Source organism: Erithacus rubecula (assembly GCF_903797595.1).
Source record: "Erithacus rubecula genome assembly, chromosome: 15".
NCBI lineage: Eukaryota > Metazoa > Chordata > Aves > Passeriformes > Muscicapidae > Erithacus > Erithacus rubecula.
Window position 1 is genome coordinate 4,231,074 of NC_136667.1, and position 26,522 is coordinate 4,257,595.

Genomic DNA, 26,522 nt, shown 5'->3' on the forward strand with positions numbered 1-26,522 from the left:
GAAATGTGCATGAGAAGTGGTTGAGGAGAGGCTGAGCTGAGCTGAGCTGGGTGCCAGGGAAGGGCAGAGCAGCAAGGCTGGGCTCTGGTGCTGGGAGTAAAGCAGCTCCCAGCAACAGGTGCCTGGTTTTGCAGGCACAGAGAGATGAGGAACTCGGGGGTTTCTGTGCTCTCTGGGATTTTCTGGTGTTGTAACATGCCAGGTTTGTGGAGGGTGTTTTTCAGCCTCAGCCCAAGTAGACAGTTGTGCCCCTGTAACTCCCTGTCTGGTAAAATCTCTGTCCTAATAACAGAAATGCAAGTGAAACTTGGCAAAACAGGAACACCTGTTTAAGAAAATGAACAAAATGTGAGAGAGATGATTTAAAATGAGAACTGAGTACCTGAGTTGAAGGCAGCATGAACTGCTGGCAGCTGGAAAACTCTTGGACTGAGGGAATGGGATTTTTCCACCTGGTCTAGTGGCAGATGCCCCTGCCCATGGCAGGGGAGTTGGAACTGGATGAGCTTTAATGTCCCTTCCAAACCAAACCTTTCTATGATTTTTTATTTAACAAACAACATGACCTCAGAATTTTTGCTGAAATAAATACAAACCAATCATGGCCAGATCATATCTCTATTTTTAAAACATCCAATAAAAATATTTAGTCTGTTAGAACCCTGCATGCCCAGATTATTCAGGTATGGCAAAGTGGTTTGAGCACTTTTATTGCAATTAAATCATCACTCCCTCTCCTGCCCATGGAGCCCATCCTGGCCCAGGGCTGAATGTGAGGACAAGTTATGGTCTGAATGTAACTGGATTAATGGGTTTGGGTGTTTGCCATGTTGCAAAGTGACTGTGGGATAAAATTAGGAGTATTTAGAGTTTCCCCATGGGTGGAAAGTGGGGTTTGTGGGCAGAAGGGGGATCTTGTTCAGCCTCTGCTGAAGCTGAGGGCAGTGAAGCACCTGAGCTGAGGGGAAGTTCTGCTTGGTGTCTCACAGTTTTTCAGGCTGGTTTTAGCATCTTGTACCAAATTACCAGCCTGAGATGGGGTTCAGGGTGAGGAACCTCACTGGAGCAGCAAAGGAATATGATAAAATGTAATGGAGGAGCAGCAACAACTGATGGCTTCACATTTCCTTTCACTGCCTGGTTTTGGAGAGAAACCTTCCATGTGAGTCTCCTCAGGTGATGCCTTGGTTTCTGTTGGAATAAATTGCTTGTCTCAGTTTGATCCCTGAGCCTTTTGATAAAAATAACGTGGTTTTGTGCCTTGTTAGAAGCATGGTTGAGTCCAAACCCTGGGAGGCTGTGCTGGGTGTGAGGGCTCAGGGAAGGTCAGGGGTGTGCTGAGTACAGAGGCTCTGCTGGCAAAGAGGGTTTGTCTCTGCTGCTCTCAGCTTTCCACCTTCATTTGTCACCCTTCCACCATCAAGATGCAGGGATGTTCAGCAAAAAATTCACACTGTCTAATTTAAGATGTCCAATTTAGTGTGCTCCTGGCTGTAAGAAGGCACAAGCTCTGCTTGCTGCAATCTCTCCAGCTGCAGAGGCAGATTTGCATTTGAGCCCAGAGAGCACAGTGGGAGCATCCCCATCTCAGACAGGGCTGTCACCAGGCCACTGGGCTCTCACTGGGCACCCAAACCAGGTCCCTTGTGGGGGCAGAACCAGTCACTGCATGGCAATTTTATTGTGAAGGTTTTTCTGATGAATCCTCAATATAAGCAAGGTTTGAAAAATAAAGGAGTAGAAAGCCTTTGAAAACATTTCTAAGTGAGAAAGTTTCACAAGAAGCTTGGGGTGAAGTCCAGTTTTCACCAGATGCCAGTCAGGTGGGAATAATCTCCATGATATTCATGGTCATCACTTCTCCTGGAGCTTTGTCCCATTGGAATCAGGGAGAAGCAGAAGGCAGCCAGCTCTATTTTCAGATCAGGAGAGGTAGTCCCCCTTCCTGAGGTGATTTGTTGTACCATCTGAAGTTAATTTTATGTTTAAAATAGAGACAAGCCAGTTCTGAGGGGTTTAAACCTGAAGATGCCCTGGGAGCTGCCACTCCCTGCCCTCTGTGCTGCAGCAGGATGGGATTCCACAACCAGCTGGACACAGCCCTGTGCTCCAGGGAGACCTTCCTGAGCAGGGAGTGGTGCCTCCAGGCCTTCCCATTATCCTGTGGTGGTCTGGAGCAGGGAATTAACAACCAGGGCATCTCTCTGTGGGGCTGGTTTGGAAACAGGAGCTGCCTGGAAGCAGATCTTTGCCATCAGGAGGGTTGTTCCTACTGAAATAATCAGAAATTTGGGATGGTTGTGGCTGCCTGGGCAGCCCTGAGAGCTTTGGACCATTTGCTGAGGCCACCTGTGGTTATGGGTTTAGAGAATGTCACTATTTTACTCTGGCATCCCTTCAAAGTCCTAATTCTGTGCATCAGTGTCTTTCAGATGAAGCAAGTGAAATCCTGTCTTGCCCCTGGTGTCTGAGTAAATTGATATCAAATTCTCTAATGAAAAGACAACTGTTGTCAGCAGAGGCAAGCAACAAGAAAATCTGGGACAGGAGGTAACTTCATGATGGATTCTACATCCTCAGGGGCTTTCTAAGCTCTGAGGATTAATTTTCTATTATATCCACGTGTGGGGCTTCCCTTAAATACACTTCCACTAACAACTTAATACTTTTTTCAATTAACAGTATCATAAAATGCTACCACTCTTTCTGACATTCTGCCACTTGGAGGCCAAGGCTTTCATCATTGTGACTTTTCTTGCCCCTTTTTGCTTTTCTTAAATGAAGCATCTTTTTGCTGCCCCAATGAAGCCATGGTTTTGTGGAGAAAAAGAAAAAAACAAGGAAAAAATACCTTGGGAGCTGAACTTCTGCAGGGGTTTGCACTCCATGAGCTTGATCTGGACTTGCAAACCCTCCACAGGTGCCTCTTCTCAATATTTTAGCTCAGTTGTCTCAATGTAATTTATTATCTTTATTTTTTAAGATTTCTTTATATATGCTTTATTTTACCATCTCTAGCTCCTATACAGTAACTCCAAGAATTCTTTCAGACAAAAAAAGGGGCATTTTCACTGGTCCACATTCTTGACTATGTGAGATGAAGCCAGGGCACCAGAGATCCAGAATGTCCTGCTGTGCATCAGAATTTCACATCTAAAAATGAATTGCTCAGGCTATGAGCCAATGGTTTATCAAGAAGAATGATTTGGATAACTACAGGTTACAACCTATTTTAGGAGAGTGGTCAGCAGCTCAAATATTTTGGAGTTCTCCACCTGGAAGTGTGGGGAGTTGGAGAAGGAAAAATCATGTGAGGTGTCTGAAAATTACCTGAGTGCTGAGGAGAGGGTCCTTGGTGGGGCTGTGCTCCTCTTTGGAACACTGGTGGATCAGTTCTGTGAGGTCACCTCTGGTAGAACAAGGCTTGAGAGAACTTTTTCACCTGGGAACCCACAGAACCCTTTTGATTCTGTTGGTACCAAGGAGAAAGGATGCCCTGATTTCACAGGACAGCTCAGAACTCTAATTTTAGGAATACTTCTCTAGTTGCCCCTGTGTAAGCCAGTATTTTTTAATGTTTTTATGATTTTGTAACCAAAATTAGATATCTTTAATGTAGATATATGATTTTATGTTGCTAAACCAGGAGAAGATGAATTGAGAAGTTGGAGGTGATTGCAGAAGGAGCTTGGGCAGATATGGAGATTCCCATGGGAGAGCAGAGGACCAGGGACAGGGGCAGGCAGGGACCAGGAGCTCTGTCTGCCCCCAGCCAGGAGGGATTCATGGAATGCTTTGGGTTTGAGGGACCTTGAAGTTCATCCAGTCCCACCCCTGCCATGGCAGGGACACCTTCCACCATCCCAGGTGGCTCCAAGCCCTGCCAGCCTGGCCTTGGACACTTCCAGGGATGGGCAATCCACAACCCCAAGGCTGTGTCAATAGAAGTGTTGGAAAACAAGCTGCTTTTCCCATTTCCCATCTCCTTCAGTGAGGAAAAGAGGGAAAAACCTTCCTGACACAACATTCACAAGAGCCACGTCACCGAGTGCCAGCGCAGGGAGCATGAACTGATCCCAGTTAATCTGCCCTGCTTCCTTCCACACCTCCATTTTATAGACTGAAATTGGCAGGGAATTATGGCCACAAAACCTGATTTCTGCCTCAGTTCTGCTCCTCGGCACAGAACTACCTGACAATTAATATTTGTGTATACCTTTTGAAATCTGTGACCTTTGGGGAGTTGACAGAGCTATAATATTGGTCTTTGTGTGCTCGCCTGGCTTTTAAAGTCCCTGCCTGGTGGATGTAAGTTCAGTGGATACAGATCTGAAACTTGATTTCCTCAGTATAGCTGCATTAGCATTCAGCTGTGGGTATGTAAGATAATAGTATTAAAAGCAACCTTCCATCCTGTTGTCATGGATGCAGCACAGCCCAATCCTGGGAGCACTACACCACCAGTCTTTGTACAATCTCATTTTTATCTACAAATTTTGATTTAATTATACCAGAAATTCTGCAGCCGCCTATAATATATGATTTTATTTTCCATTTCAAGCATAAAAATGTAAGAATTGAGCAGCTCGAGTTCTTTGTCCGGCGCTCTCTTTTTTTTTTTTTTTTTTTTTTTTTTTTTTTTTTTTTTTTGCATTCCAAGTATCTGTCAGTATTAGTTATGAGACTGTGTGAAATAAGTAGCCATGAAAGATGCCTGCTTTTATGACAGAATGAGTGGTTTCATGAATTTTAAAGGAGCACATTTGTATTTTCTGTTCTTGAACTACACGGGCTACTCGCAAATATGACAGAAGATAATTGTTTGAGGAATTATGATGCCTTTCAAGATTTTGCGGGATATTACTATTTTCATAATCTTTCATTTATCAGCTTCTGGGGCTTGATTTATTTATGGCTGTAATTTGGAAATTAAAGTACTCCCACTCTGGCAGCAAAGGTACACGTTTGCTTCGTGTGGCTGCTGCTCCCTCCCCTTGGCAAAAATAAGGAAAGTGCTAATTTTTGTATGGGGGCTGGGGGCAGCCAGGTGTGATGCACGTGAGGCACGAGGGAAGAGCCCAAAGCCTTGGGATGAGCGGGGATTTCAATCTGCAGCAGCACCCATGGCAGCAGGCAGAGCGTGTGCTCCCTTTGGGGATTTCAATGAGGCCATTGTCAGCTGGGATTTTGTGCCAGCCAGGAAAGGCTTCGAGCCTTTAATTGACTCGGGAAATCTTTTTAGTTGTGATTAGAGGGACAGATTCTCAGCTGGTGAGGACTGATGGTGCTCCATTGAATCAATTTTCATACCCTGTCTGGAGTCAATGGAGCAAGGCTCATTTATAACCCTGTACCTGGCCTGTTATTATTTAAAAAAACATACCAAGCCTGATATCTGAGTGGTACAGTAACCTTTTATCAGGGAGCTGCTTGGCTCAATTTAAAAAAATTCATCAAAATCAGGGGTAAAATCCTTGGGCTAATAAATTCAGTGGCATGAGCTATTTCTATTTGGTTGGGAATTTAAGTGTGGAAACCTATGGCTGTGTCCTATTTGCTTGAAAGCTCGGTGATGGATCTGCCATACTTTCATATTTAGCATAAGGTTGTCTTCTTAAAGACTAAAATGAAGCATCTCTATATCTATCTGAAGCATCTCTATATCTGTATGAAGCATCTCCATATCAAGCATTTTTTAAAGACTAAATGAAGCATCTCTACATTCTTTTCTGGCTTAGCCTTGAAGTATTTTTATTTTTTTTTCCCTTGGTAATATTATCTCACTTTCCATCCCTTGATAACTGCATAGAAGGATTTTATTTTACGGTTAAAAAAAAAAAAATCTCGATATCTTTCTGTATTAAACTTGTCCCTAACATCTGAATATTATCACTGAAAATCCCCTCTCGAAATTCTGTGCACGCCCATAATTAAACTGCTCTGAAAGGTGCAGTCAGGAGAACCAGGCACCAACATTATGGAGTGAAAATTAAAGAGGCAAAACATCAGAGTGTCTACTGTATGTGCCTGCTGTTAGACACTCAAGCATGGAGAACAGGATACACCTCTATGGATGGATGGCTTTCCTTATTAAAAAAACACAGTAGGACTCACAGTAGGGGAACACACTAAAACAAGGCTTTGTAGTAATTTCCTTGAAAGAAATTTCCCAAGATAGCAACTTAAAAAAGCTTTTAATCTCACGACTGGCTCTATAGTGAGTTTTGCTGGAGCTGGGATAAAAAAGGGTCGTTAGATTGCAGCTGATCTGGGAGAGTTGGTCTGGAGCCTCTTCCCTCCCAAGAAAAGGATTAGACTTCCCTTGCACCAGAACAAGGGTTGGATAGATTGATGTGATTCTGGCATATTTAAGAACCTTAAATAAATATCTCTCAAGTCTGAAATGATGTGGGAAAACACAAACCCCCTTTCCCAGCTGGAATACTTGACCAAGCACGCTGCCGTGCCGATGTGTTAGATCAAGGTTCCTTCTGCATGTCTAAATTTGAAACCACTGTCCCTCGTGATTTGGAGCTGATATTTTATTTTGGGTCTCTGAGCAGTGTCCTTTCTCACTTGGGAGGAACATAAAGTATTTCTCACAAATTCCTGAAGAAGAATCCAGCAGGACCATGTTCTGCAGCAGCTCGTTGTGCTGCACTGGGCCAGTAAGTCCCTCACTGGGATTTACCAGATCTGTTGTCTATTCTACACAACTATTAAACACCAAAGTAGAGGATAAACCCCCCCAAAATCTGGCTAAATCCCCATGCAAACCTGCTGGAATGGCCCATGTGTTATAGTGACCTGATAGCCCTGGAACTGCCGTGGCTGCTCTTGGTGCTGCTCTCGGTGCTGGTGCACAAGTCCATGCTCTGAAATCTTCTCCTCAGCCCTCTCCTGCCCTGTTGGGGTGCTGTGGCTGTGGGGAGGTGTCCCCAGGGGTTTGGTGGAAGGGGCTGGAGGTGCAGCAGGAGCTGCCCACGCTCCCTCCAGGCAGAAGCAGTGCCCAGCACCGTGTGAGCATCGGCAGAGGAGAGGGAACATCTTGTACCTATCTTGTGTCAGCGAGCTGAGAACAGGCAAGGAACATGTCTGATAATGTGTTTCACATTGAAATAATTAAAGAGAATTGTTGCTGGAGGGAAATGTGCCTTTAAAAATTAACCCTGACATCTCTCCGACAATTTGGCGTGTTACAAGAGATCCTTTTTTCCCCTCTTTTTTTTTTTTTTTTTTTTTTTTTCCCCTTTCTTTGGTTTTACTAAACTTGATATGCATTTTTCAGCACTTTGGAAAATGCAGAACCTTTGAAAACTTCCCTGTATGAACAGTCTATACTTACAAGAGCAGCCCCATCTATTTTCCACTGAACTACTGGTAGGACTGATGTTTAAAGGAATGGGGCTGAAGTAAATGACACGTTCTGCAATGCCCTGGAGCCTCTGCTAGTTATTATTGTTTGAATCTCTGTCTTGATTGCATATATTGCAGTCTTCTATCACACAGGGAGCCAGTTTTGAAATCTGAATGCTGTTCCTCAAATAACCATCGAGCAGCTCGCTTTATTATTTCTTCCTACACTGAAAAAAAATCCTTGGAAATTGAAAGTAGTCATTTCCATAAAGAACTCAAAGTTTAAAAATGTTCTTTCTGAAGGAGCTGGAGTATTTGAAAACAAATGTTAATGTCTATAAATGCAGTACTACTTATTTTTTTCAAATTCGAACTGTGGCAACACCAATTACATTCCCATTTTTGTCATCTGTAGGAAGTTAAATAAACAGCCAGGTATAGAGATCAGGAAGTTTGGTGTCACTATATCATGGCTATAGAAGTTATTTACTAGTTGAAGTATTGTGCAACTTTTTATTGGGGTGAGTTTCTGTATTTTCTGTTCTCTATTTGATGATGATAATTTGTTAGTCCAGGGGTAGGAAAGGTTGGGTTTCTCTCCCTTTGTTTATTTACTAATTTGAAGCTGCATTTCCAGGCTGGAAAAGGCACAGAAGGTGGCAGGGCTGGTGAGGATGCTCAGGCTGCTTTTCCTCTCCCATGTGGCAGGAGCTGCCTTGGACCCTGTGAGTTTTCCAGGCTCTTCCCCTGTGCTGGTCACCAGGAGGAATCTGAGGTGTTATTCCAGACCTGATGACCAGAATTCTGCAATTCCCTGGCCTGAGGAATGGCTGAGGTGCTGCTGAGGCAGTGCTGCCTTTCAATTCTGCAACTAAGAAAACAGGAATAGAAATTGTCCTTCAGATACTGCAAAATATTTTTGTTTTCAGCTTTTTTTATTTTTTTCTTCATTTGAATAATGTGTGGCCCAATGGGAGGCAAACACAGTGCAATTTACAGGAGCAGGAACACACTTTTAATTTATATCTGCAGTTCCCAGGTTTCAGGGCAGATTCCTGGGTGACATTCTCTGTCCTGGAGCACCAGGGTTTGCACTGACAGAATTACCAGGAGCCAAACCCTCCTGCATTCCTTAGTCAAGGAAAAGAGATTCAGCCTCATATTTCCTCTTCCCTTGAACTTTTGACAATTTGGGCACAATCCTCCAGGATGCTGAGTAGCCCCATGGGCGTTTAACCAGGACAGCTGATGGTTTGTGATACTTCCTATGACTGGCTGCTTACTTAGAAAAATTTAAAACACAAAGTACTTTTAAAACACTCCTTAAAAACATTTTTCTTGGTTTGGGAAGGATTTTTTGCCCTTTTTATAAAACCAGCAGCTGAAGAAGTATTTGTTAGCTGCTGGGATATGTGCTATAAGCCTGGCTGTACACAATATTGCTGGGATGTACTTTTTGGCTATTAAAGGCTCATTAAAAAAATTAAAGTCCCCACAATTTACAATATTTTCCATTGAAATAGCATGTTAACACATTTCTTTAATCAGTGTGTAACTGTCAGGGGAAAGAACAATTCATCTAGTATATGCATACATTAGGAAAAAAAATTATCAGATTTAATTTTATTTGTTTTATATTCAGGGCTTTTTTGAAGGAATTCCTGCAGGGAAATGGTTAATCTATTTTTAACTAAAGCTTACTTTTGTAATCTATCCAGTGCTTAGAGTTCTGTCATTGATCTATGATTTATGTGATTTAAACCACCTCTTGGCTGTAACATTGGTTTCTATCCAAGATGCTGAGCTGAATACTAATTACAAGATCAAATTTATGCTGTTGGGCTAAGCAGCTGAAGGAGCTTTCCATGCAGGACTCCCTTAAACCACGCCACCATTGAGCATTAGTGGAATATTTGGTGAGGGGGATGGGAAAAAAGCTGGAAAAGGGGGGAAAAAAATACAGCAGGAAAGCTGAAGTGTCCTTTGAAAGCTTTATTTTTAGTTCTCTTGAATGAGTGCACAGTGCTGGATGCAGAAATCCAGTGTGTGAATATGCACATGGGGCTGTTTTTCCAGCAGAATCTCACTAATTCCCCCTAACGACTGGGAAACCCACTGAGAAAAAGCCAAATGGCACCAGCGAGCAAACAAATAAATATGATTGAGGAGATTTTATTCCAAGATGTATTTTATGCCTTTATTTTGACAAGTATCACGTTGTCAGAATGATTTATGGTATTTCAGAGCATACCAGTAAATGCACTGCAGGATGGGTCCTTACAGGAAGAAAGTCTGGGTAACAATAGCTTTGCTTTACCTCTCCTTAAAGCATTTTTGCTGGAAAATCAGCCAAGAGCACCAATTTTAGAGAAAACATAGGTTTCCCTCAGTAAGAATGAGTAACAATTCCATTCTCCTGCATCATCTTTGCTGAGGAGGTCGGGATGGCAGCAATTTTCTTTGGGGAAAAAGGAGTCAAAGCCTGTTCCAACAGCCCAGAACCCAGACCCCAGTCTGAAAAGAAAGGAATTTCCTATTGGAATTTTATTGATTGTTATGATTTTTGAGAGGAAACATGCTCCAATGCACCATTTGACTTCCATCTCTTTTGGTAAAGTGTTGAGGTGTTTTGTTTTAATGGTGCTGAAATATTTTAGTTTGTTCAGCCTTCTTGCATTTTTTGTTTGTTTGTTTATTTATTTTTTTATAGTGTAGTTTTCCTGTTTCCTAATGCTTTGCCTTGTGTTTTGTTCCAATTGGGCAACTGGAACATTTTCAGCCTCCCACTGCACCTCATTAAAATGGAACATTCCCATAAAACGCTTTTCCAAATTCAACTTCGCCGGAATCTTTTAAGGAACATTTTCAAAGATCTTTTAAGAAAATTTAACCTTCTTCACTGGGGAAAAGACTGGGATTTCTCACAGAATTCCAGGCTGTGACCATTTCTCCTGCCTTTTTGACTGGGGAGTGGCAAGTTTTGCCCTCGGGGTTTGGGAGATGCAGCCTTGGCCAATGGATCGTGCATAGGGGATGTCCTCAGACACAGGGCAGGAGAAGGATTTGGATCCTCCCCTGTTTTCCCTGTGATATCTGTGGTGTCCCCAGTGTGGAGCCCCATTTTGGGGGCTCTGTATCCCCTCCCCTGGCAGAGGTGATGCCTGGAGGTGATCCCTGAAATGGAGGCTGGAATAAAGCAGAGTTAAGGGAATAAAGCAGGGATTTATTAAAAGGATTCACCTTGGGCAGTGCAAGAGGCCATGGCTCTATCCAAGATGGATCCAGAGTCACAAGTTTCACACTTTTATCAGTTTTGGTCCATTTCCATACTGGGTTCACTGTCCCATCCCAGCTCCAGGCTCTGCAGTCCCACCCTCCCAGATTCTCCCCTCACTTCTCTCTGCATTTTTTGGGGCTGGAGCTGCAGCGTGTCCTTGGTTCTGGGGCTGGAAAAGGATTGTTTTGTGTGACTGAGCTGTGAGGAAAAATTGTAACACTTTATATGAGTTATACACCAATCTCCAGAATCAGGAAAATGTGAAAGTTAAACTTAAGGCATCAGAGGTTCCTGGAGCCAGCAGGTCTTCCCACCCTGGCCATAGGAGGCCCTTTAGTGGGGAATTAGTTTCCTTTTATCCTTATTCTTGCTCGCTTTAAAAACAAAACCCAAAGCAAATAAAAAGCCAGAAACAGAAATAAAGCAAACAGAAAACCCTGAAGCCATTTCTTCCAAGGGTAATTTTAGACTAATGACCTCTGGTTGTGTATCTATTGCTCATGATCTTCCTCATTTATTATTTCTCACATTTCTAATGTAGAGCAACTCGTATTTCAGTTAGATCCTTTTTCCTTTTCAAAATTATATTATTTATAGTCCACTTGATGTCATACTTGCTTTTAATGTGCATTGTTATAAGCAATTTGCAATGTGGAATAATCCACGTTGTGCACATTTGAGGAAAAGCTTCTGAATATCCATATGCACACGTGATGCTGAAATGGGATGTGCTTGGGGACAGTTTTATTAAGAAGTGCCACAGCTCATGATCCCATTTGTGTATTTTGTTGTCCTGTGATGCCATCCTTACCTACCCTCTCTATACCTGCAGCAGATTCATCCCTAAATGCTGCCAGTCTTAATCAGAATGGATTTCCTTACAGGCTTCAGTCTGCAAAAGGGAGATTATTAAAAATCCTGGAACAGCCCAGGGGCACTGAAGGAGCCCCACATTGGGGCTGTGATTGCAGGCAGGTCACTTTGGAGCTGCTGGATGTGAGACATTCCCTCACTGCTTCTGCAGGGAAATAATTTGCACCCTCGGTGATGTTGTTGATCTTGAATGATCTGAGGTAAAACAACAGAAGTGAGGATGGGTCTGGAGTTAATTGCTGTCATGGTCTGAGGGACTTCAAAGGGATGATTTCAGCAGAAGCCTCATTAAATGGGTTGGATATTTTCCTGTGCAGAACAGGTGGCTGGAGTGCTCCAGAGGGAGAAGAGAGGTGTTTGGGGATGGGAAGCACCTCTGGGACTCTCTGTGCCCATGGAGCCCCCAGGGCTCCAGCAGAGACTCCAGGGTGGGACATCAGACCCCAGGCACCCCAGGGGGGTCCCCATCCTGAGCAGGAGCTGATTCTTTGGAGCTCTGGCTCGTGGGACTGATGCTGTGGAAGCCACATGGGACTGTGCCCATGGCCAGGACTCTGGATGCTGTGACACCCTTCCCTCCCTGCACCTGATCTACACTGCCTCTAACACAGCAAAAACTCACTGAGGAGCAGAGAAATCCTCTATAAAACATTCTAGGGGAAAGATATACAATATTCTGAAGATATATATATATATATATACATATACACATTAAATATTTGTTCTATTTTCCTTTTCTTTCTCTGCAGCAGAACTGTTAAATTAACAATTATGGGTTTGACAGTGAATTGAGGGGATTTCAACTGAAAGTACAGAAACTAAAATTGTAGTGATGTAACACATCCCTGTTCTTATACCTGATTTATGCCTGATAGATACACAGGTATTTTGTATATCTTCATATATATGTCAATAGTATACAAGGTAATTTATTTCCTCAGTCATAGAATCATAATAGAATGGTTTGGGTTGAAAGGGACCTCAAAATTCATCTTGTTCCACCCCCTACCATGGCAGGGACACCTTCCACTGTCCCAGGTTACTCCAACCTGGCCTTGGACACTCCCAGGGATCCAGGGGCAGCCACAGTTCTCTGGACAAGGTAATCATGCCAGGGGAAATCCAGATTTTCTCTGCTTCCATAGGGATGCTCCCTAATCCCACAGATGCAAAATTGATTAATAAAATGTTTGAGCTCAACTGAGGCTGGTGAACATTCAAGATGAGGAAAACCCACCACACAAATTAATTTTTTTGTCCTTGGGAATCCATTTTTTCAGCAGCACCCAAAGACTGCTTTTCCTTAATTTTAAATCTCAGCAAACAGACAGCAGAGAAATCCAAACCACATTTGGGATGCCCTTCTTAAGGGAGCAGCAGCTCTGGAAGAGCTGAAGTTCCTTTAAAGCACTGCTGGGTTTTCACAGAAAATGATTACAAGTTCAGAGATAATTTATAAAAGAGTGTAGGAGCTCTGTAGTTTCTGCAAACCAGTGGAAATTAATAAAACCCAAGGCTGGCTATTAGATAAACCAGAGCAGACAAAGTGTGTGTAACTACCCGTAGAGGGGCTGACATGATGAATGATGATGGATCCAAACCCATCTGAAGTTCTTTAGGAATAATAGCAGCATAAACTCATTTCTATAGGGTACCTAAACGTGCCTGAAACAACAGTATATTGAAGGTTGCATATTATGCTAAGGAGGACAAGTATTTATGATTGGAAGGTGTCTGGGCTGGGATTATCAGGTTTTGTAAACCTTTTCTTGCTTCTTTAATCTTTGATTTAAAGATCCATCCAGAGATTAAAAATAAAAGGGCTGAATCCTAGAATTGTCCCACAGAGATGGTAAATGCCCTCTCACCTCAGTGTCTGGTACTATATATATATATATATATATATATATATATATATATATATATACAGGTGTTTTCCTTCTGGAGGAATGAATGTTTTCCTTGGGGCACCTGAGTAGCAGGAGGGAGGGTGGGCAACAGCTCAGCTGAGTTAAATTAAGCTCTGCTCAGCTAAACTCCTTCCTAGGACTGGGAAAGAAAATTCCTCCTTTGTGTCTAGTGAGTTTTATATTAATGCAATTGTACATGTTGTTGAGTTTGCTGTTTGAGGGGGTCTTCTAAGTGTTTTTGTTTTTTTTTTTTTTTTTTAATTTATGGTCACAGCAGTTGTGGTTAAACGTGACAGCTGAAGGAAAATAATGGGTGCAAGTGTAGAGAATGGAGAGAAATGTGTGTAATCACAAGGGGCACACAGTGGAGTTTTAGAAGTGAAATGTCCCTTCTGCAGAACTGCTGCCTTCCTCTTGTCTTTGTGCCTCTGCAGTGGTGTTGTCCTGTTCAAATGAGAATGAGAGATTTTGACAGAACTTTTTCTGAGAGTATGACAAGCACAACCTGTGTTTGTCTCAGGTTAGAGGAGAGACACTTTTGTGCCATGCACAGATTGGTTTCCAAAACCTGAGGGTCTCCAGCTCTCCCAAACCTTTGCTAACATACTGCAGCAATGTGTTCTTGTTGATTCTCTTGGCTCTGTAAGAGCCTTTGAGACAGAGCTGATTTTTTCAGCGTTGACTGTGGAGATTTGTGCCTTCAGATGTGAATGTCCCTTTCTCAACCCCGCTGCCAGTGACCCACTGCACAGCAAGTGTCTCACATTATAAAGTGCTTATTCACAGAGGGCTCTGACCAAGGCTATCTGGAGGGTGGGAGATGCTTTCCTGGCAATGGGATGTGAACGTTGTGGGGCAGATCTTCAGCTGGGATAAAAATCCTGCTCGGTCCCTGCAGCTCAAAGGACGTCTGTTAATTCATGTGGAAAATTCGTGACCCCGCAGAGATCACAAAGTTCAGTGTCCTTGAGCAAGTGCCACACTTTGCAGTCAAGATCAAAATGTCTTTCTCCCTCGAATTCCCTTGAATTTTGGTTTTTCTGAAAGTCCTTTAAATTGTTTTATACTGAAACCTGCAGTATTATCCAAGAAAACTTTGAGGAATGCTCTGCGTGTTCTCCTTTTCTCTTTTACTGAGTTATTGAATTTCCACACTGGTAGGAATGTGGAGCCCTGAAGCTCACCTGGCTCCTCTGCTCATGGCCTGGGCTCATCCTGTGCAGAGGTTGAGCTCTGGTGTGACCATTATCACCAAAGCAGCCACCCAGGACTTTATTTGGTTATCCTTGAAAGAGCCTCAGTCTTTGATTTCCAATTCACATCAAGTATTTGAGGAAAGTCTCTTAGCTGGAGGATTTTGGAGGGCAGACTGGGAGCTGGTTTGCCTGCCAGGGGTGTGCTCTGGGCACTTCTCTCTTGTGTTTAGGTGGTGAATTGAGGGGGGGGATTGCCTGTGCTGGAGCCAATCCCCTGAGCAGAGGATTTGCAGACTCCTTGGCTTGGTGCAGTGCAGCCAAGCAGCCTCCAGCAGTGCAGCTTTCCTCCTCTCCTTTGGAGAGCAGCAAGGCACTTGGAAAATGAAACATCTCCTGGCACAAAATCTTCCCTCCCTTGCTGCAGGAGCCTTTTTCCTCTTCTTGGGGTATCAGGCTGCTGATGTGCTTGTTCACCTCTCCAGGCACAGGTCATTTGGCTGGAATTCAAATAAAAAACCCACGAGGGTGAAGTGCTGTGGAGGGGAGCAGTGACCTGGGGACAGGGGGGACCATCAGCATCACTTCACACACTTGGTTATGTGGGAGTTGGGGACAAGAGCTTCTGCTATTGCCCCAAAATTCCTGTTTTCAACCAGGGAATGAGCTCTTTGTCCATCATTCAGATGTGTCAGAGGATCTTTATCTTTTTAATCCCTGGCCCTGCTGGAGTGGACTGCAGTCCCATGAGGCTCCCCCTCATTAACATTTGGGTTTTTCCCCCTTAATCCAGGCACCAGGACCCAAGGGCAGCTGTGTTCCACAGCCCTGCCACGATTGAGGGAGTCTGTTAATTCTATGTGATTCTTCCCTTATTTCTTAATTTTTAATGTGTTACACTAATGCACACAAACATCTTGCAGAGCTCCCCCCTTCCCATCAGCTTCTCATCATGGCTTCTACTGGAAGTCAGGTAAAGTTCTCTTTACTACTGTGAATTTTATCAACTTGAAATGCAAACAATTAAAAAGAAGTGGTTTCAGGCAGCAAGGTGGCCCTTGAGTGCCTCAGTCAAGTGTTGCATTTATGCACTGAACCTTTAATTATTTTTATTGCATTATTCTCTTGCACTTGTTGCTTTATGTGAGCTGATAAAATGAACAAATGGGAGGAAATCTGATGTTGGTCAACAAAATGCTGTCCAGTGGACAGATGTTTAGTGTTTCTCTGCACATTCCTTCCAAACTTTTTGGTTAATAATGACTTGCCTTATTAGATAAAGCAACTACAGACCTAAAAAATGGTGGAAAAGCTTAAGTTTGAAAATCTGAGTACTCAGTGTGGGAGAAAACTTTGCTCTTGAGAAGGTCTCTCACCTTCCTTTTTACTTACAAAGGGTTTCTCCAAAGAGATGAGTGCTGGGAAGGTGCTGGGAGCATGGCTCTGTCCTGAGCAGCATTATAGATAACTCCAAGTTTATGGATAAAAAGATCTGTGATGGTTGTTCATAAACCATCTACTGCTCTCTGCTCTTCACAGCTGAGAGGTTCTGGCTGGGGTGAGACCCAGTCTCTGCTGTGCCTCTCACTGGGGCTGTGGTGCTTCCCCCCTGGTTCTGGGTGGACAGGGGACCCCTGTGCTGGCCCTGGCTCTGGCCTGGGTTAAGAACCTCAAAGCCAAGACCTGTTCCTAGCAGCAAATCCATCAAATATAAACCCTGTACCTATGTGAGAGCCATTGTGTCATTAACAGATGGACTTGGTGGTCTTAGGAGCCTTTTCCAACCTAACTGGTTCTGTGATGAGCAGCACTCTTAGAGGCAGCAATAAATACCCAAAGGTGGCCCCAGAGCAGGTGATGCCCATGGCAGTGCTCTCCAGCCCTTTCTCCTTTTCCCAGCAAGAAGCTTTATCTCCAAGCTGATGCCAGCCCTGCTGTCTCTGCCAGCTCACTCTGTGTGATGCATTTCCTGATTTGTGCTATTTTGACCTTCTCCAGCAGAAGGTGTGGTAGTCCTTCATGAAGGGCTGTGGAAACGCCCTCGGGTCCTCCTTCCTCAACCCCTGAGAGCCCTGCATGAAATATTTTCCTGTTGTCTGAAAATCAGGATGGCTTTGCTCTGTGCTGCCCCATCCCCTGGCCAGCCAGCAGCTTCTTCTGGAGGCTCAGGCTTCCTGGATTCCATTAACATTTTGTTAATGAAATACTGCTTTGTCAAAGAGTCTTGAAAACTTAAAAGGGTATTTAAGCTTCTTCCCGTGAGTCAATACCATGTAATGTCAACATTACCACGAAGGGATAATTCAGAGATGTCACACAAAGCTTGTGTTATGCCATTTGCAGTCTGGCAAAACAGCTCAGCATTTATGTTGTTTAATCCATCTTCAGAAATCTTTTGTTCTGAAAAAGTTTGAGATCAATCTTGTCAGTATTTACTGACACAAAGCTGATGTAAGTCACTGTGCTGCTATTGACTTCATCTGAGTTGTAATGATTTACCCCAGGCTCGAATTAAGCCCAAATTAGGCATATGAAAAACTCAATACCAAACTTTTAAGGAAGATGGAACTGAATGGCACAGATCTTGGAAATGAGAATGTGGATGGGAGTAGACTGGAGGAAAGAGTTTGCAATGACCTGAGACAGTACAGACACAATTTGAAGAGACTTAAGGAAGAAATAACCTTATTTAAGCTTTGCATTGATGAATTAATGTTCTTCCCTGGCTGGAATGAAGAGGAAATACAGAACTGGAGTTCAGATCTGAGCACTGGCAGTGAGACTGGGGGCACAGGGACTGAATTCCAAAATTCATGTGCTGCAGTGTCCTGGGCTTGTCACTGTCACAGCAATTCTGGTCAAGGTACACAAAACCTTTTTTCCATTTCTCCTCCCTTTCTTTTTTTAGCAATTCTGCAATCACACCCACCACAGAAAGAAGATGTTTCATCCTTCTGGGCACTGCAGTGATGCTGTTTGTTTTACCTTTGTACTTTTTAATCCTTTTGCATTAAAGCTGTCTGTAATTGATGTATTTGAATGTAGTGAGCAGTGGCCTCAGCTTGCTTTGAAGAAAATAGCCTGCCTTACTTCATCCTTGGCTGAATCCAAAATGCTTTCCTGTGATTATTTCTTGGCTGTGTTAAACCTATTTCCCTTTCAGACTCCACAGATAGATGGGGTCAGCTCTGCAATATCTGAACTGATGTGAAGTTCTTTAAAAATTATTCACATATTTTGGTGGCAGAGGTTTAGTGTTCCATTCACATGCAGGATTTTTGTTTCCAACCAGGAATTGGGGAAGCAGGCAGCATCCCAGACCTGTGGAGGAGCTCAGCAGGAGGAGAAAGTGGGGGAAAATATTCCCAAAGTGGTGTTCTGCTGGTGGCTCAGGTATGCTGAGGTAATTTGCAGGTTCTTTGGGAGCAAGGGAGACTTTCTGGCTCAATTGCACACAGCAGGAAGAAAAATAGTGTGAAGCTCTTCATTTGTAGTTTTTTGCTGTTTTACAACCTGGGAAACACTCAGGGCATAAATCAATTGCTCTTTCAGCAGAGAGGTCTTGCAGCATCCTTGCTCCAGGTGAGGTCAGTGCAAGAGCAGTGGGAGTGGGGATAAAGCATGGACAAAAGGAAGCACAGTGCCAAAGCAGGGTAGGAAACCCTCTGAGAGCAGGTTTGAGCACAGAGTGTGCTCCTCACAGTGTGGAAGGGCCTCAAATTTCTCAGCTCTTCTGGAGAGATGCCTTGTCCAAACCGGGCTATGCTTGAATTCTTGGAGCACAAGAATAATTTGGCAATTAAATTAAATTTTAGCCTTATCTCACAGACCCTTGATCAGGTGCTTTAAAGGAATAATGCATTTGCTAAGTAGAAAAATGTGAAAAAACCCCACAAACATTATGTAAGAACAGGAATCAGATATAAAGTTTATGATCCATCTTGGCCTGCTGTTATAACCCAAACGTGGAGGGAGCACAGTGAACCTGAAACACAACAATCAGCACTGCAGCAAAGTGAAGCATGGCAATGGAGGGGATCTTTAAATTGAGGTTAAAAGGAAAACAAACCCAGGGACTTCTAATAAAAAGAAAAACTTGATATGGGGAGTAATGCACGTGTATCTGTGAAAGGCACAGATTATCCCAAAGGCTTTGCAGCTTTTAATAAAAATACAATGTGAGTAAGAGGAGGCTGAGAAAGCAGGGCAGGATGATGTGCATTTCAATCTAGTATTTAAAAAGTCCTTTGAAACAGCAAGAACTGAGCCAGTGTTACAGGTGGGAGAAACTGTGCAGGGCTGGGATTTGTGGCTGTGCTGTGGATGTTGGAAGAGGAGGGATGTGGCCACATCAGGTGTGTGGTGGCAGCAGGAGCAGGGAGAGAGACCCTGGACAGTGGGGTTAAATCCCAGAGATGGCACTGCCCTCTTCCAGTAGCAAATAGGAGATTTTCTTGAAGATGCAGAGCTACTACATCTCAAAAAATCAGGTGTTACAGTGATTTAACTTAAATTGTTTTTAAAAATACCAAGTGCCTAAAACAAAGACTCTGTAGATAATCCATAAAACCATTATGCTTCTCTTTCTCTTAATCCTTTTCTGATTTTTCTTACCCTTATCAATGGTATTAAACATCTGTACCTGAGCATGCACCTCCCCTTGAGTCAGCTCTCCATGTATACATTTCAGGCAACAATATTTTCTTCTGTGCTTTTCTATATTTCCTGTGAAAATGATAAATTCTGGGGCAAGCAGCTCAGAGTTACTCAGTGTTTAGACAGTGCCCATCCAAGCAGAACTCTTTTGTTATCCAGGGGCTTCCAGCTCTGATCATGGTAATTTCTGAACCAAGCAAAAGATTTTCTCTCTACTTCATTAAAGTGGGTAATTGAAAGAAATCAGTGTTTTTGCTGCTCCATCCTGTGTTGAAGAAGTGTTTATTGCAGTTTTCTTGTTTCAGAACAGAAGTCTGTGGTGGTCCAGCTCATTGGGACCTTTTGTGCTCAAACCAGGAGGATGCTGCAGCTGGAGATAATCCACAAGTAAGTTTTCTGGAGGCCATTATATCTTCCAGAGTTTTGAGGTTTTCTCTAAAGGAGATGTTGCTCTGTGTGTGAGGGAGAGAGAAAGAGCATCCCCTCCAGGGTTTCAGTTATCACTCTGGCTAAATTCCCCTTATTTTTAGTCAGGGTCTTCTGAATATGAGATCCCACTACAGGTAGGTGAAGTGACCTCTTTGGGTTTGAATCTGCTCCTCTCTGGCAGATGCAAAGCTGCAGCTTTGAACAGGAGCCCCCTCCTGCTCTGTGCAAAGCTCTTTGAATTGCCCCTGATGGGCTTCTGAGGCTCCCTGGCTGCTGCCAGGCACTTTGAAGATGAATGCCCAGAACGAGGGAAACATGAAACAAAACTCACTCCCTCATGTCAGAGTGAGCAGCAGATTCCTCAAAGACCTGCAGCACAATGATGCTCTTTGGTGGCTGAGAGGAAATAGGCTCTGGTTCCTCAGCTTGTCAGAGCAGAGCAAAATTGCAGAGCAAAATTGGGTGGTAGAGCAGCAAAAGGAAGGGTTTGGGGGGCTCCTCACTATTCCAGTCTGGCAAAACTTGTTTCAGGTTGGCTCTGTTGGGTCTTGCTTGATGAAGGGAAATTTGTTATTATTGTGTTTGTTCCCCCAGAAGTTTGCTGTGTGTTCATGGTGGCAGATGTGCCATGTCTTCTTGAGAGGGAATGTTTCTCTTTGTCTCCATGAAAATCCTCACTCCAGCTCCTTAAACTCTGTATCCACCATAATTTTTTGGTACTTTTTGGTGGTGGCCACCCATAGTCCTGGGAGCTGAAGGCCCCTTAGGGGAGTGGTACAGCTATAGGAATTTTTATGTCTTATTCTGAATCTTTCTGTGACAATTGACATGAAAATATCCATGAGTGTCTTTCTTAAACCCAATGGATCTGTTCTTCTGGCCCCAGTGTGTGACCCAAAAGTTTTCATTAGCATCAGATGAATGAACCAATTTCTTTGAGGGGTTAATGGGCTTGCAATGCAAAAAAAAAAATTGAACTGATGTCTCAGGAGAGACTGGGTGTGGGAACAGAAGGGAAGGGAACAGGAAAACTGATTTAAAAACACCAAGAGAGATTTGTTAATAGTGGTTGGAGATATTCTTCTCACCTGTCCTGGGTGACTGTTCAAATGCAGATGTGTGAACTCCTCTAAAGCAAATGAGGAAAAGCAGAGCCCTTTGGGCCATAATTCTTTTCCATATGTGATAGATCCCTCTTCCTTCCAATCAATTAATTGCATCCTAAAAACATCTATTTCTCACCATTGACTTTAAAGGGATTTTAGATGAGTGGCTCAGATATAGCTGTCTACACAGTAAGTGATTAAAGTTGGGTTAGATGAGCTGGCAGACTACACGGGGTTTTTTTCTTCCTTCATGCCAACCCTAAATCAAAAGGCATCTCATCAGAGTATTATAAAATACAGCCTTCAGAGGGAGAGTCTTCTACTTCCATATTCTGGCATCTGAAGGGAGGAGGGAGACTCCCATCAATTTAGAGAGAGGTAAAGATTTCATCTCCCTCTAGAAATCATGGCCATAATGGGAAATTCAGACATTTATGAGATTTGCTTAGCCAAGGCAGAGCTGAGTGTGTGGATGTTTCTGTTTGTAGTGCTGCAGCAAAAGCAGAATCAGAGACTATTTTAGGGGTTATTTTCATTCTTTCCCCCCCTCTTTGATTAAGTTAATAGCCCAACTTGTGCCTGGGGAGGGACAGACACAATCTGTGTGACCTCACAAAATAAAACCCATTACGAGCCTTCTGCCTGTGACCCCAAAATGGGGGTAAACTGGGAAATGGGGCTGATTGCAGCTGTTTATTAATGGGGAACCTCCCAAAGAAGCATTTACCAATTCACCAGTGAGGTATTCTCACAAAAAACCCCTTTCAGGTTGTGCCTGATTTATGTTTGAATTTTGAAACCAGGTAAGGTGGGAAGAGAGACGAGCAAGTTACTGGCAATTGGTGAATATTTCCCTTGGATTTCAAAAGTTGGCAAACCTTGAATATGCTATAAATACCTTTTACATACCATAAATATCCATATATTTTAAGGCAATGTGAATTCCAAGGACAAGAGAAAGCAGAGCAAGAACTGACTTAGTTTTAAATCAGAAAGGGACGTGCATTTGTTTCCTCTAAATGTTAATTCCTCAGCATAATGGGTAAAGTATCAAATTATTATTTAAACCCACAAATAAAGTGCAGGTCCCTTTTCCCATCTCTAAGTAATGTTCTCCTGCCAAAGGACAGGCATGGCTGTATTTTTTCCTAATGGAATCTGCATAGCTTTGCCCTGATAGTCCACTGCTGAATATTGATGGTGCAATAATTGGCTCTTTATTGGTATATTGTGTTTTCTTGGAGATTTTTTCTCTTCCTGCAGTAAATCCTTTTCAAGTTTTGCTCCTTTTATGGTTTGGTGTTTACAAAAGTTGATAATTCTGGTGGAACTGCAGGGCTGTGAATAAGGCTCAGGATTTTGATTTGTTGTATGTTGTGTATTGGTAGCTGGTATCTCTGCCTTTATCTTTTTTAGTAGAAATCTCTCAGTTGTTGCTGTTTATATTTAGCAGGAGAAGTCAATCTCTCTCCTCTATCTGTTTTCTCCTATTTGTCCCTGGCTGGAAGGGTTGGTGGCTCTCAGTGGTGGATAAATGCAAGGAAATCTAATAATGCCTCTCTAATATACCCATTTATCTGCTATCATATTTTATTTTAACTCTTCATGCAACTGTGCAATCATTGCTCCATTGCTGTAATTGGATTTCAAAGTATATTTGTGCCATTTAATTACATCTATAGCTGCTCTATAAGTGCATTCAGAGTAATTAGTAATCTTCTACTTTTTAGTGGAATTATATTTTATATCAACTGTGCTCATTTTTCTCTTCAAATTCTTCAACACATTTGCACCAGTTTTGCTTTTTACACTGGAATTTCTGGCATAAATAATCATTAAGGATTTTTTTTTTTCCTCCCCACTGTGAATGTGAACAGAGTCTAATCCAGCTTTCACTGGAGTCAATGGTAATCTTTTCATTTCCTTCAGTGAAAACTGGATCAAGTTAATAGTTTGCAAATTGCATTCAAGGCAAAGTCACATCTTACCATAGAAATAGTTGTGTAGCAACTCCTGGAGTATTGATGGACTGTTCAGAATTGATTGCTTCCATTTTTTCTTACTGGGTATTTTATAGATTCTCTTATCTGACTTTATTAATTTTTTAGCCCATAAATTATGGCATTGCAATAACACTTAAAAGATTCATTTTAACATGATTTTCATGACAAATTAAGAACTTTTCCACTTGAAGATCTTTGTGAGTGGGTCTAGAACTTTGCTTTCCAGATCCCAGGTTCATCTGTTCATCTCCATTAGGCTGGTTGAGAATGGGCATTTTTAATTTTAAAAATATTTTTTCTTAATTTTTGATTGCGAACCAAATATTTGAATTTTTTTTTTTTTTTTTTTTTTTTTTTGCCAGCTCTCTGTGTCACTTCAGAGCTGTGTCAGTTCATGGACAGATTTAGCCCTCTTGCTGCTGAATATGAAAACCTGCAAGCACTTCTCTCTAAAACTGTAATTCCAGCAAATTACATTCCAAAGTAGGCAGAAATTTAGGATGTTCATTTTTTCCATCGTGCCAATTCTGCCACTGTGAGGTGGTAACTATATGTACCAAGTAAGATCTTTATTTAAAAAAAAAAAAAAATTATTGCAACTGGCTCGTTAAGGAGTTATTTTTCTCTTCTGCACTGCTCCCACTCTGTTGATTAGAGGTTTGTTGCTTTGGTAATGTGCTTCTCCTCCAGGCTGTTAATGATTACAGACACCTCTCTAACCTGTAATTTTGGGGGAAGGTTATTGACAAGGTGAGATGACAACAATTGTAATTGTTTCTATGGCTTAGAAATGTCCTTCATCTTTGCTGGCCATGTGTCAGGACTCGGGATTTAGAGTGAAAGTCGAGCTGATGCCCAGGATTAGAGATACTTCCTTGTGCTATTTATTCCCAAATTCTGCCAGTTCTTAAGGTTAGCAAGAGCACTGTGAAGGATGGTAAATTGTTATTTAATTCTTAATGAAACAATGATGCAAATGGTGCCTATTCCACCCCAGAAGGTGATTTTGGTAGGTTGAGGATGGAGCCCCTTGGATCTCCAAGGAGAGATTTCATCTTGGTGTGATTTTGGAGCCTCAAGAGCTTTTGTGAGCTGGAGCATCTTCAGTTTCAGAAGGATAAAAATCTGTTTGTTCATCCAGCCGTTGATTGAAAAGAGAGACATTGAACCATTTGTATTGGAGACTTTGTTGTGCTTCCATCAATTGTTTATGAGACTTAAATGGAAAAATACCCTTAACTATGATAATAATTGCAGTTATAACTATATAATAGCTATTCTATAGTTACTGTGTAACAGGAATGAATAGTAATTTCATTACTGATCATTTGAATGGAGCAGCATGAGCACCCATGCACCTGGAATTCAAACCCTGAGTCCTTAAATGCAGGTATTTGATGGCATGAGAGGTGCCTCACCACTAATGGGAGCCACATTCCCACATCACAGGGACACTCCTCATCAGAGGCTGGATTTTTCCAGTGCTTGCCTTTGAGCACTTTGCACTAAAATTTTGTCAAAGAATGACTGGTGTTTTGCCACTTTAAAACCATGGAAACATCACAATGTTCTTTTAGAAATGACTCCAGGAATTAATTGCAAATGACTTATTAATGAAACAAATATTCAGCTGTCACTGGAACCAAACTCCACGATTCGCTTAATGATTATTTTTTGAGAAAACACTTTTGTGTTTGTTTGATCTGCCTCGTGTTAACAGCAGTAGGAAAAGAGGGGAAGCATTTGGTGTCGGAATGGAAACTTGAAACTGGCAAAAAGGAGAGGAAAAACATCAGCCAATGATTGGGAAATAGGTGAGAAGCCCAAAGAAAGAGCAGATCCCTAACAGTTATGTTGGAAAGCTGCTCCCCAGACAGGTCTGGTTGGGTGACAAGGGTTAAATCTGGGGACAAACAGGGGAATCTGGAAGGGAAGGGTTTCACTGTCACATTAATTTCGCCACATTCCGTGTCTGGGAAATGAGCATGAAAGAATTCGCCTCGTATGGGGTGGGCAAATGTTTGCAAACTGCAGAGAGGCTCTCAAATGAATGTGAAATATCAGCTGCAGCTCTGCAAATGACAATAAAAATAAATGCTGCTAATTAGGGAATGTGCATTCCTCATGGCTCTGGCACTGGTCTGGGATTCAGCACCAAACTCCCCTGCCCAGAATTGTGTGCTGGACCTTCCCATGGGCCACCCAAGGGAGATTTTTCCACAGGCAGCTGGCTGAAGCCATGCATTTTTTCCAAGAGTTCTCCTTTGCAAGGGCCAGACATAAATAGGTAATAAAGCTTTTCCACTGCTGTTTACAAGAGCAGGAACACGGGGCAGGACACGAGCGAGGGGGATCCGCCCGCCTTGGGAACGCAGCTCAGGTGTCCTTCTGCTGGTGCTGCTGAATTATTCACCACTCAGCAAGCCGTGCCTGCGTGAGATACTGAAAGGAGGGAATCTGAGGTGAAACCCCATCCATTTACCCAGAGCTGACGCTGGAATATTCATTATCACATTAAATCCAACCGCAGTGAAAATGAAGGCTTCCGTTGATTATGTGCTTGCATAAAAGGCTTCTTTGGTGGCAGGCCCGTGTGCCAGAGATCTGAATATAAAATCAAGTAAGTGGAAACCATTTTTTTTTTAATGGTAAATTTGCTTTCTTGGAAGTTATGAGACTTGGCAGGTTTAAATTATGTTTTAAACCTGCGGTGGATTATGTGATTTTTCTAACTGGCCGCAAGCAATACGAGATGAGCACATCCCACCCCAAGCCCAGCCACAGGCCTGAGCCAGGATTTCCAGTGCAAATAAAAAAGAAATGCAGATTTTATATGCAGGGAATGGTGCATATTTATCTCAGTGCAGTTGGTTTGGCGGGGTTGGTGAGGAGGTCTCCTCTTCCCAAGTGCTGGGTCTGCACTCACCTGCCTTTCTCTGTCCCCTTCATCCTGAGTTTGTCTGGAGCAGAGCAAGAGCACAGCTCAGAGAGGGGATTGAAAGAGCCCTTTGGATTTATGATTGTGGGGAAGTGGAGGAAAATACATAGGATTGGCCAAAAAAAAAGGCATGAGGTTTTGTTTCCACCATCCATCCACCCATCCATCCATCCACCCATCCATCCACCCATCCACCCATCCATCATCCATCATCCATCATCCATCCATCATCCATCCATCCATCCATCATCCATCCATCCATCCATCCATCCATCCATCCATCCATCCATCCATCCATCCATCCATCCATCCCATGCTTGCTCCTTCCCTGTTTTCCCCCTCCACCAGGGATCCTGTTGAATTAAATCTTCACCTCTGGCAGGTAGAAGAAAACAGAAATGCTGAGATGAAGCAGCACCATGTGCTGAAAGGCAACCTCTGGAGCAGGTTGTCCCAGCAGGATCAGCAGGGCTGGAGGCTCTGGGTCACCTGAAGCTGGGAATGAGCTCTCAGGAAACCTGGCAGAGGGAAGGCTGGGTTTGGTGGCCGTGGGCATGTACAGGGAGGTGAGAACAAAACCTATTTCTGCTGGTGCTGAGAACGAGGATTCGCCCACAATTAGTAATTTATTGAAAGGTGTGACTGATTGCATCAGCACAAATAATTTAAAAGTAGATTAAAAAAAATAGTGTTCTCCATCCCATAATACTTACAGAAGACTTTATAATTTGGCAAGCAACAGGTAAGAAACAGGACGATCAGATTTTGCTTTGGTCAAAGA

At 42.8% G+C, this 26,522-nt stretch overlaps 1 protein-coding gene and 1 long non-coding RNA gene across 2 annotated transcripts in view; one reads left to right on the forward strand and one right to left on the reverse strand.

Moving 5' to 3' along the window:
• The window catches only part of LOC306808552 (sodium/hydrogen exchanger 2-like), a 516,475-nt gene that overhangs the window by 275,970 nt on the left and 213,983 nt on the right, over window positions 1-26,522 (reverse strand). The window lies entirely within an intron of this gene.
• The window catches only part of LOC306808528, an 80,367-nt gene that overhangs the window by 32,006 nt on the left and 21,839 nt on the right, over window positions 1-26,522 (forward strand). Inside the window, exons 3-4 of the long non-coding RNA XR_013776056.1 lie at window positions 17,902-18,012; window positions 19,571-19,652. This is a non-coding gene — a long non-coding RNA (uncharacterized lncRNA). The remainder of the gene's footprint in view (window positions 1-17,901; window positions 18,013-19,570; window positions 19,653-26,522) is intronic.